The sequence below is a fragment of the Notothenia coriiceps genome, unplaced genomic scaffold, assembly GCF_000735185.1.
Source record: "Notothenia coriiceps isolate Sejong01 unplaced genomic scaffold, NC01 NC01_scaffold00022211, whole genome shotgun sequence".
NCBI lineage: Eukaryota > Metazoa > Chordata > Actinopteri > Perciformes > Nototheniidae > Notothenia > Notothenia coriiceps.
In genome coordinates, this window is record NW_011354912.1 from 78951 (window position 1) to 98971 (window position 20021).

Here is a 20021-nt window from a genome sequence, read left to right on the forward strand (position 1 = left end):
GAGTGTGTGTGTGTGTGTGTGTGTGTGTGTGTGTGTGTGTGTGTGTGTGTGTGTGTGTGTGTGTGTGTGTGTGTGTGTGTGTGTGTGTGTGTGAACTGTGTGTGTGTGTGTGTGTGTGTGTGTGAGAAACTGTGTGTGTGTGTGCGCCTGGGTCCATATGAAGAGTGATGATGTTGTTGACTCACTGTCGGCCGGCTGCCAATCAATCAATTAACCAATCAATAGTCATCTGTTGAGCACCTGAGGACACTGGGGAAAATCTCCCAGAAACACTCGAATCAATTACTTTTGGTCTCAGTAAACGACTCGCGCACATGCAGGTGCAAAACACACGCATACATACACACTACCATTGTTACATTTATATATATATATTTATAAATATGTATTCTCTTGCAGGCTTACATGTTGAAGTCAATGCCTCCCCCTCTCCCACAACATGCCCAGGCATCAGATTGCGATGCCATGGGAAAAAGAAAAATGAGTAAATCTGTCTCTCCCCTCATTCCTCATGTTCCCTCCCTTTTTCTCTCTTTCTCCCTCCTCTAATGGAAAGCAACATTCCCTGGCTGCCGTCAGCAGCTATAGCGGGGTACACTATAACACAGTTAATAGATAGGTCTGGCAGCTTATGGAGCCCATGCATTTTTAAATGGGAGTTTTATGACTCCTGGAGAGCGGGCAAAGCAAGAGAGGCAGGAATATTCATGATACTGTTGAACGAATGCGCCTGAGAGTGTGTGTATGCATGTGTATGTCACTGTTTTTTTATTTATCTCCTTTTTTTAGCACCATCTTTAACTGTATTTATATCAAATCCTCTTGTTTTCCTCTTGTCTTAATTAAAGCCAACATATGCAACAAACACATACTGCTCTATAGGCTTATTCCGGTCATGGCCGCTGTTACTAAGCAGGATGTAGGGATCTAAGCTGAATCCAGCTGTTGTTTTTTTGCCATTTGGACTTTTGTTTCGCATGCTCCCAGATGCCTCATGGATTTATAGGTATACATTTGCTGTGTGTGTGTGTGTGTGTGTGTGTGTGTGTGTGTGTGTGTGTGTGTGTGTGTGTGTGTGTGTGTGTGTGTGTGTGTGTGTGTGTGTGTGTGTGTGTGTGTGTGTGTGTGCCTAAAGTATGTTTTTTAATCTGGCAGCTTTGGGTTTTTGCTAAATGACCTTGGGACATCGTCATGCAACACAAATCCCACACGCATCCGATGTATGTAAGCTTATGCATGAGTGTCCTAGAGAGGTCGCGTAGTATTCCTCTAACTACGCTGACCCACTAACTCCTGTCCCCTCTATACTGTTTAATTTACACACACATACACACACATACAAACAGCCAACAGGCACAGTGGAAGTGACGTGACGCTGCCCCACATTCTGCTCCTCATGCCCTGCTTGTCTTGCTGATGGCCTCGGTCATGAGCTATAGAAATATGCCCTTCCCCTCCAGGAGGAGAATGACATGCAGCATGAAGCGTAGTTAACTCAGGGGCTTTCAATGCAGACGACAGGCAGCAGCGCTCGATCATTCAGTCATCTGACATGTGTCCACACCGGTGGATGGCGGACGATCAGACTGCAACTGACATGGACGTTTCATCCCGCATTGATACGTAGGGAGAAACCTCCCTGTCTGCTGAAGTACTGCAGTGAGCTTTTCTAGTTTACCCGTTGTTACATTTCCGCACAAATGCCAGAGAAGTGTGGTCGTGGCTCCTTTAGCTCTGACCTTCAAAAGATGTTGATGATAAGTGCCTTATAAATGCAGTGTTAGGCCTCCAAGATACAGAGGCATTCACTAAAGGACATTTTGTACTTGCAATAGTGCCTACAGTATGAATAGGATGGATAGATGGTATTCAAACACAACAGCAGTATGGCAGTATTTACTGTATATATACACAACTCCTTTTCTTCTACTGTAATACCGAAAGTCTACATTCTACACTTAATGGATAAGGACGGTGTCGTTGAGTGAATTCCTTTAAGTGTAGGGTAATAGGGATTCCCAAATAATTAGAATTGTAGAGGATCTCACTGCCTGATTGTTTGAAATCACTGTTGAGTAGGTTTTGTGTTTTAATAGGCTTTATCTGTTTGGTGTGCCCTCTGTAAATGTGTTTTTGGTTGGTGTTTAAATGTGGAAATTAGGGTTCTTGACTATAAGAGCTTTTAATGGACCCCTCACATTTCCCTGCTTACTCTGTGAAGTGTGCCAGTGTTTATTGCTGGCCATCGCCATCAGTTTCACGCAGAGGTGGAAGAAGTACTCACATTATGTTTTACTTAAGTAAAAGAAGCAATGCTCAGTTACAAGTAAAAGTCCTGCTTTCAAAATGGTACTTAAGTATAAAAGGATATGCATTAAAAAATACTTCAAATACCAAACGTTAAAGTAATCATTATGCATAAGGGACAGGTACCTAGTAGAGTATTTGAGTAAATGTACTTACACCACTGGTTTTAGGGTGCATTTTTCACTGTAATTTGACTTGCTTATGTTGGTACCAAAGTGAAATTGCAGCTATGCTAGGCAGTGTCTGGTCTGTAACTTCTTCTTTTCAAAAGGATATTGTAAGGTACCAAAGTGAAATTGCAGCTATGCTAGGCAGTGTCTGGTCTGTAACTTCTTCTTTTCAAAAGGATATTGTAAGGCATCCTTCACTGCCACTGTACATGTCTTATTTCTCAAACATTTTGTCTATTGAATTTTCAATTCAATAACAGAGGTGTTGTGAAAGCCATGCTGGAATAATGGGCCACATACCTGTAGATATCTGTCCTTGGCGTATTTAGAGCCCCTGATATGTGTTACATTTCTTGTCTATCTTCATGATAAATGTTGAATGGAGTGATTTACATTGTGCTTTTCCAGTCTTTCCAAGTGCTTTTACTTATACAATTCATTCATACAGAGGTAAAAAAAGGCCCTCCTGCTCCGGGAGATTAACATTCACACACCATGTGAATGCAGATATATTCACAGGGTTACGAACGCATTACTATATAGATCATTCACGTAATTCAATTAAATCCTTCTGTAAGCAATGAACTAACAAGCCCTCTGGAAATACACTGACATTTAGCTTGGTGAGTCAAACTGGCTTTTCACTCCACCCACAAAAACACACACACATTTCATTTGTGGCTGCAGCACATACAGATTTATGTGTAAAGAACTGTATAACTTCACCATGGTTTTGTCCTTTTTCTGACGGTACTTTTTGTTATCATTATTGAACTAAATACTGTTATTGAGTATTGAGACGGTCTCTTTTCTAAGAGGTGTGACCCGCTGCGAGGATCGGTTCTTGTTTGATCCTTCCTTTAGTGGGCGAGCGGCGGCATAAACAGGAAGGGGCCCCGCGCTTTAGTGCGTCACTCGCTCTTGTATCATTGGATCTTTTGTGTTGAAATGCGTCAAGGTGCTTCACATAACATTGTTAGCCTGATATCCTGGATAGGTAAGGTGACACAATCTTACAGGCAGGAAAACACACACACACACACACACACACACACACACACACACACACACACACACAGTCAATTAGTGTGTTTTAGCTGGAGGTGAAATTATGCATCGTCTTGATCCAGCTGTGTTCTGCTCCCTTACGCCAGTGATGTAAAAGTCTTTATCAAGATGCATGCAACCATCTTAGTTTGTGCATACGGAATATGACAGCTTAAATGTTTCAGCAGCGGTAGATGTGTGTGTGTGCATGCGTGTCTGTGTGTGTATATATGTGTGTATATGTGTGTATGTGTGTGTGTGTATATGTGTGTGTGTGTCAGCGGGTGGGGTGTTTTGAGTATGTTGGAATCCTGCTCAGAAATATGGACTTAATTTGTGCCGGCCCTCTCCCACTAACTGGAACAAGGTTGGAGGAGGTTGGACTGAAGGAGCGGACCCACTCCCACACACACTCAAACTCAAACACACACACACATGCACGTGCAAATGCATGTGCTCATGCATGCGTTTGGACAGACTAAGCTCCTTCCTCTTGTATGGTGTATTGTTTGTTAAAAGCCTGTGTACTCTCTGCTGACCTCCACTAAAGATTGTCCTTCAGTTACATAAGTGATTGCTGCTCTTACATCTTTTTATTTTAGTGCTTTGTGTTTTTTATTTTTCAAAAACTCACTGGTTCTTACTTCTCCAATGTTAACATTAGCTATTTTTTCTTCTTTTTTCTCCATAAATCTAATGCATTTGGGTTTTTATGATCAATAGTTAGAACAGAAAAAGCAGTTTTATTTGTCATCTTGAGCTTCAGGATATTGTGATGGATTATGACTATTTATCAAGTAATCGAGTCATCAAGACATTAATCTACAAATAAATAAATAATGAAAAAACTTCAAATGTTGTTCCAGCCCTTATAATCGACTTTTAATAGCTGGTTCGTAAGGTTCTTTTTACCTTTTTTATTTTGATACTGTGAATGAAAAGTCCCCATGTTCTCTGCACAGATGATCTAAGGTGCTGTTTTTATTTGGCAAACATCCAAGTATCATTCCAAACTAACCCTCATAGTCTCAGGTTTTATCAGATTAAGGAAATAAGTGAAGGAGCTGAGGAAACAAGTGGCTGTCAGAGGTGTTGGTGAGCCGTGTGTAACTGTTGGGAAAGAATAACACGGCTGCAGACCCCAGACCGCAGGAGGCATGAGTCCCTCACCGCCGGGAAACCTCAGGGCTTTTCTGTTTGCTCTCACTTTGCTCCTCACTCTGTCTCCCTGGACCTCCTGCGTATCTCCTCCAGATTTAGTGCTGCCATATTGCTTTCTCCTCCTCACTGTATCGTTTCCTTTGGGAGCTTTTGCCACCTCTCCTCTCCGCACGTTTCTCTCCCTGTATCTGTATGGCTCACTTCCTATGTCCCACAGGCCGGAGCACACTTAGCTCCCTCTCTCCCCTTTTACCCCCCTCCCCTCCCCCCCCCACACACGACTTGGCTTCCCTTTCCCTCTTTTCTTCCCAGTTCTCTCCACTCTCTTCCCAGTTCTCTCCACTCTCTTCATATTTCATATTAAGCAATCCTTTCCATGGAGCCAGCTGTGTAAACAATAGGGACCGGCCCTCCATGTTTTCTCAGTAAGAGTGAAAAATGCTGGAAAAACCTGGACACAAGGAGCCCGCCGCGCGCCGTCCTCACCCATGATCTATGGCCCTTTGTCTCTCTGACCCCCTTTGAGCACGAGTGGGACTTTCTGGGCACAGTGTTGGTTTTTTGTGTGTGTGTGTGAGGCCGAGTGAGAGAGTCCGGCGCAGTGTGTTTATGCGGGTGTGGGAGCTTTCTGTTACCATAGCCCCCTGCAAATATTGACCGAGCTGAATAGCTACAGTGAGTGGCTCAAAAACAAACCCCGTGTGTCATGCTCTTCTAGATATGCCTGGAGTTTTGTCACCAACTGCAAACTCAACGGATACAATCAGTGTTGTTTCTAGAGTAATTTCACTGGGTTACTTAATGAGATTGACATATTTAATGTGGGACAAAGGAGAAAAAGATAGTGTTCAAGATTATTTAAAAAAACATAAAATACTATTATTGGTGTTTGATTTAGTAACAGTTTGTGTCAATGGCTTAATTACAATTTTAGTTTTATTTTTTTGAGTTACGATGGCACAAGATAGTGAACATTAATAGGAGTCTAGGGTAGTAAATACAATATTTATGCAGCCAAACTTTGTTTTTATTTGATTTCTTAATGTTTGTTGGTATTTGTTTTAGTAACAAAATGTGTTTCAGTAACTTGGCTTCAATTTATTCAATTACATTACTGAAGAAAAAACATCCCTGTTAACTTAAGCCCAGGTTACTGCACAATCTTTCCTGCTAAACATACATAATTGGCTTTTTCAGATGTATTATTTTGGGCACTGGCCCCTGTTGACCCCCCATAGAACTGCCCATGGATATCATTTAGCTCACAAAGCGCCTTATCTTCACAAGATCACCCCCCGATTCATGCCCCTTGAGTTTAGATATTAAAAAAAAGGAGAAGGTGACCTCAGCTGTGCGTCACATGACCCATATTTAGCAGAAGCACTTGATCTTCTATCTGTGGGTCTTTAATCTGTCTATCTACACTGTTGAAAAGCTATTTTAACACAAGACGTTCTTAGAAGCTGCCATAGTTCCTGGGATTTAATCTTCTTCATCTGATACTCCTGATTTAAAGGGCGGGCTGGCGGGAGACTTCTAGTTGTAGCTTTTTATTGACTTTGGTTGACACAGTTAGTGTGTGGGTGTGCATCTGTCATGCTTTGGCTGTGAATGTGTGTTTATGGGTCCATATTCACGCAGGCAGGCAGGTGGGCAGATGGTCCAGTTCTGCAAGGACAGCCACAGTGGCGCTCATTATCTGTGAGGGAAGCAGGCTACCAACACACGCACGCACGCACGCACGCACGCACGCACGCACGCACGCACGCACACACACACACACAGCTCATCCCTGGGTTTATTTTTTGCAGGTGCAGTGCTTGCTGGCATTTGAGATAATTAAAGGCTGACCTTTCTGAGGTGAAGCAGAAATGTCACCCAGCCTGCTCCGCTGACAAGTGGATTCACCCCACAGGGGGCCTTGGCAAAACGGCTGAGGATTCTCCCCGCCCTGGGTGTGCACTTAGCACCCTTTAGCCTTCTTGCGCCACACTTTTCTGGCTGTCATTGAGAAGTAACTCCCACCTCCTGCTCTCTCCCCCACAATGCCTCAGCTCGCTCTGGTCGTCTCAGCCACGCAGGGGGAAGGAGCACTGGACTGGAGTATTTTAGGGTCAGATAGTTGGGAGGAGCTGGAATTAATCCTCTCCTTATATCGATGTAAGGCTTTAGGAAATAGGACAACATACTAATGTTATGTCGTGCTTATTGGACAGGGATCAAATGAATAATAGAAGCTATTGTAACTATTAAGAGGCCAGATTTAATATACAAAAGTTTGGATATACTTGCGTTTGGCCCAACCTTTCCTAGAAGGGAAGTGTGGGTGACTTTTTGTAAGACTATTAATACCTCCAGTGACTGTACATTAGATTATATAGATTACATTAGATAAACAGTACTTCATTCATCCCCAATTGGGAAATAGATTTTTCACAGCTGTAAAAAAATATATAAAAACCATATAATTAAATTAAATTGAAAAAAAATTAAGATAAACATACAAAATAAACAGTAATATATACATATCAACAGTAGCAAAGACAAATACACAATATAAAAGATACAGGATACACAAAAATAGACCAATCTATTGAATCTGAAGTTATTCAGACCCCTTCCTCTGTCACATGCAGGCTCATTAAAATAAAACACCACCAATCTGAGTATCTACCTTTACAAAGCTGTGCCATACTTTTCTCACAAAGCAAACCGCTGCAGACTTGGGAAAGGTGTCTAAAGACTCAGGAGCTAAAATGGAACATAGCAGACACAGGGTCTAGAATTGTATGAGATCAAAATTGTAAATAAATAACTACAGATACCCGAAATACATTTATGGTCTGAAAAAATAGCATAATATTTCCCCTTTAAAGACTGCTTGTTTACTGCACAACTATATAGCACTGATGGGATGCTACTTTCCTATATAAGGTTACTGGTTAGGGTTGGTTGGGTGATTAGTTTTTGCAATTCTTCGACCTGCTTTAATGAATCTCCATTATCTCTTAGTAGGCTACAAAGGTAGTCCAAGGTAAAGTGGTGTAAACTATTTCTAGCCAAGCTTCTATATCCTTACGTAACGCCTAAATAATTCACATCTGATGTCCCGCGTTAGTGACGTGTCAAAGTGTCCTTCTCTGCCTCTTCCCACCACCCCCGCAGATGTGGTCTAGTCTTTTATGCAAAACCCATCCCTTCTGAGCCAGTAATGTACAGTAACTGCAGCATACTGTAAGACACTCCCCGGGGCAATAGGTTGACATGCAAATGTAGTACAGGAATAGACGAGGGCACGTATTAATAAGCACGAATGCACACACACATGCGTGACCGCACACAACGCCCACTCGCTCAGACACTTGTTGATACACACACATACCCCTGAATGCGCTGCGCGGACACACTCATGCGGACACACTCATGCGTGCACATATTCGCATCCCCTCCTGCAATGTCGCGTCTCACTTCTGACGCACACTGCTGTCCTTATAAAAAATGCAATGCATCGTGCTTGAGAGACTTCCATTATGGTTAACAATGCACACAGGCTGCAGTCTGAGCCCACTCTGCGCTGTTAAAGACCCTCACACACTCTGCGCTGTTACAGACCCTCACACACTCTGCGCTGTTACAGACCCTCACACACTCTAGCTAGCAGCCTGTACCCCTCCCTGTGGTGAGGCTTTTGTACAAATCAAAGAGATACTATCCGTGTCATCTGATTCTCACCCTTGAATGGGGAAATAGTGTCATCATGGGGAAGACAATTACCAGAGTAAGTATATCTGAAGCAGCATGTCCTTCATTGGAATCAGCAGGTGCAGCACATTGGAGATATTTAAATGGCATGCCTGCAGCAAAGGGGAAACATTAATAAAATAGCAGGTATAACAACGTGATAGCAATTGACTTGGCACTGGGTTAATTACAATTCAATATTTTTTACCGCAGGCTGTTGTAAGCTGAACTACAAATCTCTGAGCAATGCCATAATCAGCTCACTGTTTAGAATTCCCATTGTTTAATGAATTTACAAAGGAGTAGTATATCAGAATCAGAATACCTTTATTAATCCTCACTGTTAAGCCTTAAATGGGCAATCATATATAAATGTTTTGGGAAATCAAATGATTGCTATCGCTATTTTCTAGGTTACACCCATATCAAAAGTCAAAGTAAAAGTCAACTTTAATGGCAATCTGTCAGAGACCGAAATAACGTTTCCAACAATCCCAAATACAATAATACAAATGTAGACAACTCTGTGAAACTCTGACACAGCTACTTCACTACAAAAGTGTTATTTATCCCTGAACCCTAGTTTTCTATACACTTCTTAGTCTTTTTAAGGAGTTATGCAAGTGAGTTTTCTTGAAGAAATAAAGGATACATGCGTGAGCAAGTGATATTTAAATGGTCCTTTTCTGCGTGATGTATTTCTTTAAGAGAGGAGCATTGTCTGTCTGTGAAAGTGCTCTTATTTGCAGCTAAAAAAATGACATGCTAAAGGATCCATCCTGTGTAATCATGCTCCATGTAGCATTAGCATATGTGTCTAATCCCACTGGACTCCATAGCATTAGCAACACATTGACGTGTGCTTCTGCCTGCCGCTGACCACCAGCTGCTCCTCCTGAGAGATGTGGCACTAGCAGCACCAACGACACGGATAATGGGTCCTCACGGGACGAGAGATGTACATTGTAGATGTTGCTGTGTGTGTGTTTGTTCATTTGCGTGTGTGTGTGTGTGTGGCTTATCTAAAAAAAATCACCCTATGTTTTTTTCCCCCAAGCCTTGACAACAACCAATGTCTCTCTCAGTGACACTTTGAACTTGTGTGCTCGTGTGTGTAGATTGAACCCTGCTCTATAGTGCACGCATGTCTATTTAGGACGCATCCGAGTGTGTCTGTATGTCATGCGTTGCATTCGCCGTCCCCTGCGGCTCGGTTTTCTGCGTTGTCCATCTCGACCTCACGCTGCCATTTGCTGCCTCTTCTGATTACTAATTCACCATTTGCTGTCACATCCAATTACAATCTCCTGTGCCCCATGACCTCTGAACCTGCCTTCTCTCTGCCTGTTACTAGCCAAACACAGAGTAAAGACCAAGCGACCCAGATTGTTTGTTTATTTTAGTGTAAAGTGATCACATACATTCCCTCGGGAGATTCTTGCCTCTGTGCTCTCGTTGAAATGAACTTGGCAGATAGGGGCTAGCTAAAGATATACAAAAGGAGTCTGCAGAGGAATTGTTAGAAACTCTATGAAAAGATGTACATTAATGGCTCGATTCTAAGCCCCAGGTCCCCTACTCACTTCTATAGGCTACACTACTGCGTCGCCTCTTAATGTACGCTATATTTCCATTTTTAGACTACAGTAGTCTCAGTTATATAGCTGTAAGTGCATAAACAAGTGTGTGAATAAATGTTTTATGCATACACCGGCACACAGATAGCTCTCATTCCCCCTTGTTATGCTTGTTTTACGCCTATATCTTATCAATGTTCAGTTACTTATGCATGTGAGACATTACTTGTCCTCCTTGACAGCACTTGAGCACATCTATATGCTATGAAGAAGAGCATTATGCACAAATGATCCCCTTTCTTCTTCTACATATCAACGACCTTGTGTGTCAGCAGTATCATATAGAACACATGCATCATACAGCAGGAGGCAGCTGCCCGCCGAGATTAGTGTGTGTGTGTGTGTGTGTGTGTGTGTGTGTGTGTGTGTGTGTGTGTGTGTGTTTTTGAAGGAGAGTGAGTTAGAAGATGTGGGTTCTTGCGGAGTAAAAATGTGCATACACAGTGAACTAAAATCCTTTACTTAAAGGTGGGGCATGTCATTTATTTCAGAAACACTTTTTGTTATATTCCATGGAATGCTCTTAACATCCCGATAGCAATGAATATATTAAATGCTTTGACAATAAATACATAAACAAATTTCATCTGTGGAAGCCGTAGCGCTGTAAAAAGCACGACCAATCATTTGAACCGGCCCGGCTTAAATAACTGGATGGCCTACCTGCCTGTCAGCCTTCCATCTGGGCACAAACTTGCCCTCATTGGTCATGTGCGCGTTCGTGTGTGTTGGAGGAGGGGCTCTGTAAGGAAGTGGCAGATTTTTTCCGGTCTGAGACTGCCAAGGCACACCTGGTTTCTCCAAAATTACCAAAATTACCTACCCCACCTTTAAGTAAAAGTATAAATACCATCATCTTGTAATACTTAATAAAAGAAGAAGACCCTTCATTTATACTCAAGGGGAAATTCAGTTGTTTTTACACACAGCACAATACAAACAGATGCGGATACAGAAACAGGCAGTGGGGGGTATCCGTATTATTTTACTACCCTTTGGTTCTTAGTCCTTACAAGAATCAACCACTGCCACCTTGGTTGTATAAACAACAAAGTACTCACAAAATGATTATATATTATATAATTATAAAAACAATATATTATTCAGTTTTTCCCCTAACAAATACATCTAAGTGCGTTTTAATATTGTAGTTTGTCAATGAGAAGCCAATTTGAATTACTTTGGGTAGATGAATAGTAAGGTACTGCACCATATCATAAAAGGATAACATGTTTTATTTGTCAAATGTAACTATGAGAGATACATATATGGGAGAGGGGGGACTGCCCGGCCTCAAGGAGATCAATCTGTCGTTTGGTGAGATCACAGAAGCAGCTGCTCTGGTTGTGGCTCAGGCCGTCGGAGACAAACCTGACATGGAGAAAGTGGATCTCAACGGTAACTGTCTGGGAGAGGAGGGCTGTGACGCTCTGAGGGAAGCTATGGAGAAAGGAGACATGCTGGTGTCACTCAGTGATGATGAAGGAGAACCTGAGGATGAAGATGATGATTAAGACGACCATGAAAACGAGGAGGAGGATGATGATGATGCCAGTGACGACTACAATGAAGACAATGAAGACGGAGAAATCCTGAAGGAAAACGGAACAACCAAAAAAGACGATAGTCCAATCTCGCTCACGCTCCTCCTTCTCCCACTGTAGACGAGCTAACCTCACTTTCAACCTGGCATCTAATTCAGAACCAGTATGAGAGGACTCACTCCACACAAGGGAGGCCATACTAAACACAAACTAATTTTCAACACTCACTCTTAAATCACCTCACTCAACAACAGGCAAAATATCTGAGGCTACACAAACATCGACTCTTTCAAATAACAAACTTCTCCTGATCCTGCCTACCACAACTTACCTACCTTAGCGTGCCGGGCTCGAGGCGACTTTAAAAAAGGCAAACATCAGCGGCCGAAACCCTGAAACGCCTGCCCCCAACAGGGACTAAATCCCAACCCAGGATTACCCCGAAAATAAAAAAGACAAAATAATAAATGAGTGTCTGAAGGAAGGACTGATTCAGCCCAGCTAGACACTCCCCTATCTAAACTGAGGAAGCTGTTCAACAGTAAGAGACTTCACAGCCAATGCTACACTTAATCCTGGGTGTAGGACTTCTCACCGTCCCAAGCTATCGCCTCAAAACCATGGGTGCTCGAGCTTTCAGCTGCTCGGCACCCAGACTCTGGAACTCCCTNAACAAAATGTCCCATCCACGGGGCCAACCAAAGCGGTCTCATCAGCTTCTTCGTTCACGTTTGACTATTGTTCACTGTGGTTTGTTGTTGTCTGAAGTAATGAACGTAGTTGGTGCTCCAGTATAATCGGTACCCCTGAAACTCATCCAGTGAGAAACGTTCCGCGGTGCAAAAATAAGTGCGATTAAAATGCGTTAATTTTTTTAACGTCGTTAATTTTTGTGTAATTAATTAATCTTAATTAACGTGTTCTGAAAGGCGCCCCCCAAAATAAATGTATTATTATTATTATTATTATTATATACACTACTGCTCACCACCAAACACAATATCAACACTAAACAATCAAATAATCACTCTTTATCTCAAAGATCGGACGAGCCCCCATGTGTTACGTTCCCTCCTAACTAACGGGAAGTAACAAAACACCAAAATAACCAGGCGAGAGAAAAAGGAGAGGAAACTGTCTACTGAAGCCACAAAGTGATGTTTTAATGGAAAAAAGAAAAAGGGCTCAACAGCCAACTTGCAAAGCAAACTAAAATAAACAATACACAAAAAGGTGAACTGGAGCACATCTCCTAACAATTCACAAGAAGACAGAGACATGCTGCACACAATGCAGCCAGAGGAGAAGGAGAGAGGCCACTGCAGCCTTCCTCAGGTCCTTTATGGAGGCCCTGATTGGGGATTGGGAGCACCTGGGGGAGAGGCTGCACCTGGAGACAGGGAGAGAGAGAGACACACACACACACACACACACACACACACAAGCACCAATAGTAACAGGGATATAGTAAAAATAACAATATTTCCCTATTTTCCAATCTAGTGGAGTAGAAATGTAAAAACATCAAGTATAGAATAATAATGTAAAAAAATGTATTCAAGTATTGGACTAATGTATTCATCTACATTTCACCACTGATTTTGAATTTCAGCCATCCTTATTCAATATAGGATCAGAGTACACAGCTGTATATGAGGATTGTGATTGGTTTGTGTACATTGACAGGAAGTGAGAAAGTAGAGTGCATGTCAGCAGCTTTACCCAGCGTTGGTGTTGCGTGTGCAGTTGTCACAGCAGATTACCCGGGCCCCTTATTGTGCCTTGATTCCTCTTTTAGTGATGTGTGTCTCATCTTCCTGCCTCTGTGTGTGTGTGTGTGTGTGTGTGTGTGTGTGTGTGTGTGTGTGTGTGTGTGTGTGTGTGTGTGTGTGTGTGTGTGTGTGTGTGTGTGTGTGTGTTGTCCTTATAGCTGGCAGAGAGATTATACAGGTGCTCAGTTTCGTTCTGCCTCTGTACACACTCTGTTGTGGCTTTAGAGTGGGTGTGCCGCTGTGTGTGTGTGTGTGTGTGTGTGTGTGTGTGTGTGTGTGTGTGTGTGTGTGTGTGTGTGTGTGTGTGTGTGTGTGTGTGTGTGTGTGTGTGTGTGTGTGTGTTTATGCATGGGTGAGTGCAATAAGGACCACTGATTATATAATGTGTTTGAAATGCTTCAGCAACACCAGTCAGGTATTGTTAGCTTGCTCTCAGATACAGACACAGGGGGTGTTTCTCAATGTCGAGGAAGGCTCCTCCAGAGCCACTATTTCAAGGATGCTACGTCATCGAGTCCCGCCGAAGGAATGTTCCAATGTCCAGGATCCTTGGAATTCTACCGAGGCCGGCGTCCTTCGTTGCGGGACATTTCGAGGCTGCACATGTGTATCCTCCGCGGTCCACCATTCTTCGTTTTCCGAGGCTAGGAAGGATTCTTGCCTCGCTTCTGAAGGACCTGACTCGGAAGACATGTCCTACCAAGGAAGCGTCCTCGACATAGAGAAACACAAAGGGACTCAGTAAATCCTCCTATGCCATTTACTTATCTTGTGCATAAACTTATTATTTAAAGCTATATATTTTTTATCGGTAATCTCTATTTTTACTCTAATTTGTTATATCAAAACTTGACTGTTGATCAATTTTATACATGTTTTAATTAACATGTAACTACTCTTATTTAAAAGGAGGATTTTTCCATTTATTTTAATTTATATTTATTTACATTTTTTGTATTTTATAGATGTAGAAACAAATGATCATTCTGACACTTATAATTAATAGGACTAATATTGAAAAAACACAACATATTTTAATTAAATTCTTATTTTCATAATGTTTATGTTACAAATAATAGCTGTAGTCTTGTAAGAAAATATTGAGTTGATATTAAATGGCTCATTTAATCAGTTTAGGAACACTTAAATGGGATGCTTTGTGATTTTATTAGCCAAGCTTGATTTCTTATTTTAACGATGTTATCTCTCACTCTATTTACTTAAACACACAATGCCTGCACACAACCCTGATAGTATTATTAACTTACAATGAAGGACGCTTCTTTGGTTCAATTTCAAGTGATCAGAATCTTTGACCACCTTCAGTCTGTTCCTATCCATCGCAAAATATAGTAAAGGCTTATCGTGCTGCAGCCACTTCCTGTGTAACAAACAACAATAACCCCGTCTATTTACTGCAGCATCAGTAAAAAATAACTAGCTTTGGGTGTACTACAACAAACTTCTTTCAGGTGTGAGTGCACTGTAATGTTTGATGTTGCTTATCAATCATCACGGCTTCTTATGGCGCTCAGACTTCACGCCGTAATAATAACGTTGAAGGAAGTCGCCCATTTCCAGCCTGTGGGTTCTGCCATTCCCGGTGAGTTGTAGTTCCTCATTGAAACACACAGTTGAGCATCTATGGCCTCTGGCTGTTGTATTAAAATATATATGGCTTTACATCACCTCAGTGTGTATTTCTGACAATGCTACTGCATTTTACATGACCAGACCAGTGTGTAAAAGCCGCATTTCATAATGGTAATGGTTGTGTATTACTCTGCATTATGGGACCAGGAATAATATCTCACAGGTTACTATGTTGCCTTAACTCTCTCCTGGTTTAATGGGAGTCTGCTCGGGAGAGGGCGGGGGCTTTAAAAGCAAATAAAGCTATATCTTAACTCCCCTGGGCTTTAAAAAGTGCTGTTAAAGCTTTCGGCCTAATACAATCGCACCGTCCAGCCCACAACCCCTGACACACAGCAGCTCGCCGCGACAACAGAGAGCGCCGATCAATAAAAATAAGGCGGCTAATAAAAGACCAAACCCATCAAATCAGCTCTCCATCTGATTAAGAGACATATTACGGCTCCAGATACACCACACTCAGACATTCTTACTGTAGATCTCATAAGTTATTACTCATTTTCCCTACATGCAAGTATATCGTCACACACACATGCAGAAACAGGCACGGGTATAGCACTGAGAGCCCCTATGGAATTACTAAGAACAGCTTTCAGACAGCAAAGAATGTGATACTGTAATACTGGCTGAGCAATACTCCTGCTGAGACAAAGACTCAAAGAGAGAGTTTTTGTTTTAAGACATGATATATGGGAAAGTGATGGAAATGAGCCATACAAGAGATGTGATGCAAGAGAATAAAACAGCACCACTAGAAAAGCTTTCCACCAGGAGTCCATTTGTAGGATTTGAATTTGAGTTTGTAGTTAATCGCAAGTGAAGGATGATGGCCACCAATTTTACAACCTCAGTTAATCTGAACCAATGCAGCTGCCAAACAACCCTAACCCTGAAATCTGAATAATTGAAACCTAAATATAAGAAATTCCGATTCTTCCATACCGGACACAACATAATCTTTGAAGTATTCTGATGTGGAAACCTATTTATACCATCATTCCCTCAGCCATTTACCCCTGTAAGGATGTTATGTTTGTCTCTTGGCAGGATTGAGCAAGAAATAATGGCCCAATTTTAACAAAAATAGTCGTGAGAGTGTAGCATGGGTCAAGGTAAAACAAAAACATTTAAGAGCTGATCGAAATGATAGGGCGGTTACATGCATTAAGTTTCACTTCCGTTAACATTACATTTCACCAGCTTCATGTGGTCGATGGGTTCAGGTAGTGCTTCCCAAATGGGATACGTAACAGAATAAGCTAAACATGTTGTTTAAATACAAACACAAACCCATCTTCCTTGCAGCATCCATATGTTTCCACATTACGACATATGAAAGGGATCCATATCCTGCATAGTCACAAGATCTCAAGACAATTGATTTCCAGTGGGGATTTTGGACTGACCTTCTAAAAATCTCTTTCCACAACAACATGTAAACACCAAATAATAGAGTCCCTTGTTGTCCATCACACTGGTTAAGTTCAGTACACGCCTAAGCAGCACAGAAGCTTTTCCACCTGCATGTGTTGAAACTCTTCGTTGGGTTTTTCCTTTAATTTGTCACATGGCTGCCACCACTGTGCACCTCTCACCTGTCATAACACGATGCTTTATGTACACCATTCAAGTGGGAACAGGCACACAAACATGTCGGAGTTGACCCTTCTCTCTTTACAGGAGTTCATCCGTGATGTCCTGGTGTGATTCATGCTACAGTGCCACATTCTTAAGCAACACTATTCATGCAAAGACACATTCCTCCTGCTATTTCACTGCACTCCGTGTGTGTGTGTGAGTGTGTTTTGCAATGATTTTACTTGTGCTGCTGTGCATTACATCCACTGACTCTTAAAAGGGTCATTACAGTAAGAAAATATACCAGGCTCATGTTATGACAAACTGTTTTGAAGGCGCTGCTCTTACGGTTGTATATACTGTGTTGCTAGTGTACGGTTTTTATGGTAATTGTGTTCTCCGGGTGTTTAGTTGTCAGCGCCCTTGTGTGCGTATGTGCTTTCTGCTTTGGTTACAGGTCTGTTTGTACACGTCTTGCTTTTTAATTTGGAAGCACTCGGCAGTAGAAATCTCTAATGGTCCCAGATCGGTGCCTTGGGTCTCACCTCTGGCTTCTGCGACGGGTGTAATTAGCGAAGTTTCCCTTTGTGTTGCTCTCTTCATTTATGTTTTGGCTCGTCTCCCACAGTATTTGTAGTCTGTCACTGTTAATGAGCGCGTGTGTGTGAGCGCACAAAGCTGCGAGGAGACATCACACACCCACTGCTCTCTCTCACAGCTTTAACACTCCATTAGATAATTAAGGCAGAGGGGGGTGTTTTCGTAACATTCAAATTCAGACCTTACCATTAATTAGTGTCAAAAGAAAATAACTGTTTTGCTAAAGCACTTAAGTATAGAAGGAAAACATCTCTTTACCTTGTCATTAAAGCGCTAAATGACCTGTTTGTTCTTCACAGGCTGCAGAGAAGATGCTCGTCCAAGGAGAAGAGCTTTGTCCTGGCATCATGTGATCGGCGCATTCCCGAGGAGCGCTCCGCAGTGGAAGAGTGAATCTCCGCTCCCGTGGAAACATCACGGCCACGAAGCAACCCCATCGCCACTTTCCCAACTCCTGTACTGCAGCCATCAAAGTCACTTGTTCTTGCCTCAACTTGCCTCCTGTCTCTTTTTACCCCCCCCCCTTTCATCTTAACGATAAGGAATGGCCTTGCTAGTTTCCAGCCACCCCAACGCCTCTCGCAAATAAGACCTTTCAAACGGTTTCACAATACCAGAGAAAGGAAGGATAACACACTCTCCAGTCGTCTTTTATACTTCTACCTTGTGTTTCTTTTTTTATCTTTGTACACCCTTAACACACACATTCATAAACCAGCAGGATTTTTTTGTGCAATCACTGCAGCCTTTTTACGGACGCCATTACTCAAGTTTCGAAATCACAAGGGGATTTTTTTTCCGTTTGGCAGTCTATTGGAATATCTACTCATGCAGAGCCCCTATGGGGGATTAAACCAGGAATCCACACTGACTTCTATTCGGCTCCGTTAGATATTTTGACGGTGGTTTTTCTGTGACTGGAGGTGGACTGAGCCATCATGGCAGGGAAGGGCAACCCTCACCTCCATGGCTTCCCCATGCCCACTTACTCCTACTTCTTCCCCCACATGTTGGGGAGCCTGTCCCCACCAGCGCTCGCGGGACTCCCCATGAGTGGATACAGCACCCCCTCACCAGCAAGTAAGTCATATTTAGCTGGCTCTCTACTGGTTTATGTTTCAGATGTTTGACTGTGCCATGCTCTGGGTATTGTTCAGATTGAGTAACAGTGAGGTGGTTGCAGGAAGATTCACTTTCCTTTGTGTGTGTTCTGGTTACCTGTGCAGCTGTGGCACACTTGTTTCCTGTATAGCTCCTCCATTGTGTGTGTGACTGTGTGTGTGGGAACATGTTGATGTTCCTGTGAGTCTGCATGGTAAAAGGACACTTTCATCTCCCCCTGTTTAGATTATTCATATTTAAAAGCTGTGTGTGTTCGTAAAAAAAAAGCGGCAGCGACACACACATCCACGTCGCCTCCAGCGCTGTCCTTAATTTACAAGCCCACACACATCAGCACACACACACACTCATTGAGCTGTCAGCGTAGATCACAAGAAAATGAGCAAGACAGCCAGAATGAGTATTGTTTATTTGGGCAACACACATTTGGCGAGTGCTCCTAAAATAAATCACAGAAACTATCGTCGTAGCCAACCTTGATGCTGCAACTCCTTTGAGTTTGAACCATCCATCAAACCTTCAGAAATGACTTGCAAAGTTACTTATTTTGCTAACTAAGTGAAAAATACTTTTTCATAAGGAAGGCTGTCTGCAGTGAATTGATTTTGATTTGAAAAGTGGTGAAGAAGGTATTCAAATAAAAGTGTTATCACATAAAAATATTTTATAAGTCCTGCATTGTATATTTATTCAAGCACAAGAACTGAGGTATTATCCGAGAAATACAAGGCTGATTTCAGCATTCATGTTATGTGATGCACGAACTTATGTTGGAGCAGCTTGAGATAAATTCGTCTCTTTTACATGCTGTGCCTCTTTTTATTTCTTTCGATTATTTTGCCGTTATTGCTTTCATTTGTCAGATGACAGTGGAGACATAGGAAACATTTGCTTTAGAAGTGAATCTCCATGTGAAGAGAAAGTAAAAAAACAAGGACTGCCAGATGGATGAGATCATTTCAATATAACTCTCAACTCTCAATTTATTTCCTGGAGGTGAATTTTAGTATTTTGGAAGACAGGCTGCGGCAGATTGCAGCATTAAAAAATAAAGAATAATGACACCTCATACTGGCAGTTTTCACCGAGACACACATTGAATCTGAATTTGAAGTTGAAATGCACTGGTATATTTTTCACTTACTTTAAGCTAATAAGGCTATAAATATGGAGCCAAAAAGTGCTTTGAAATCTGAAATATTATACTGGTACAATCCCTGTGTCTCTCAGCAGACTGGGCATCATCGACAAACGGATAGAGAATCAATTAAACAGCCGTGGCAGCAGCAGAAATATGAACTACAGGAGAGCCGCAGCAGTGCAGGCGTACAGTCATTGGTGTGGACAGGCGTGCAGACATCTCTCATGTTCAGAGGGGGTCAGCGTATTGACTTTCTATCTGCCGGAGTTTGCGTTGGCAGTCAGCTCGGAGGGAAGTGAAAAACAGTTAGTGCCCTGCCCAATCACTCCCACTTCCCCATTACCAGATACCCCACCTCCATCACAAAGGCTGCAGCTCCCACCAGATTCCTCTTTTCTACACACGAGTGTCTGAATATCTGTGTGTGTGTGTGTGTGTGTGTGTGTGTGTGTGTGTGTGTGTGTGTGTGTGTGTGTGTGTGTGTGTGTGTGTGTGTGTGTGTGTGTGTGTGTGCGTCAGGCCCAGTGTTTGGCAGGAGAGCTCCTTCC

At 42.3% G+C, this 20021-nt stretch overlaps 2 long non-coding RNA genes across 3 annotated transcripts in view; both read left to right on the forward strand.

Annotated features, from left to right (window-relative positions):
* LOC104953829 (uncharacterized) overlaps positions 1-18284 on the forward strand; it is a 71901-nt gene extending 53617 nt beyond the window's left edge. For both annotated transcript variants that reach the window (XR_799262.1, XR_799261.1), the window contains one exon: positions 17510-18284. This is a non-coding gene — a long non-coding RNA (uncharacterized lncRNA). The remainder of the gene's footprint in view (positions 1-17509) is intronic.
* Positions 11342-11694, forward strand: LOC104953828 (uncharacterized). Its single transcript, XR_799260.1, has 2 exons — positions 11342-11461; positions 11538-11694. It is a non-coding gene; the product is annotated as an uncharacterized lncRNA (long non-coding RNA).
* Positions 18285-20021: the final 1737 nt, after the last annotated feature.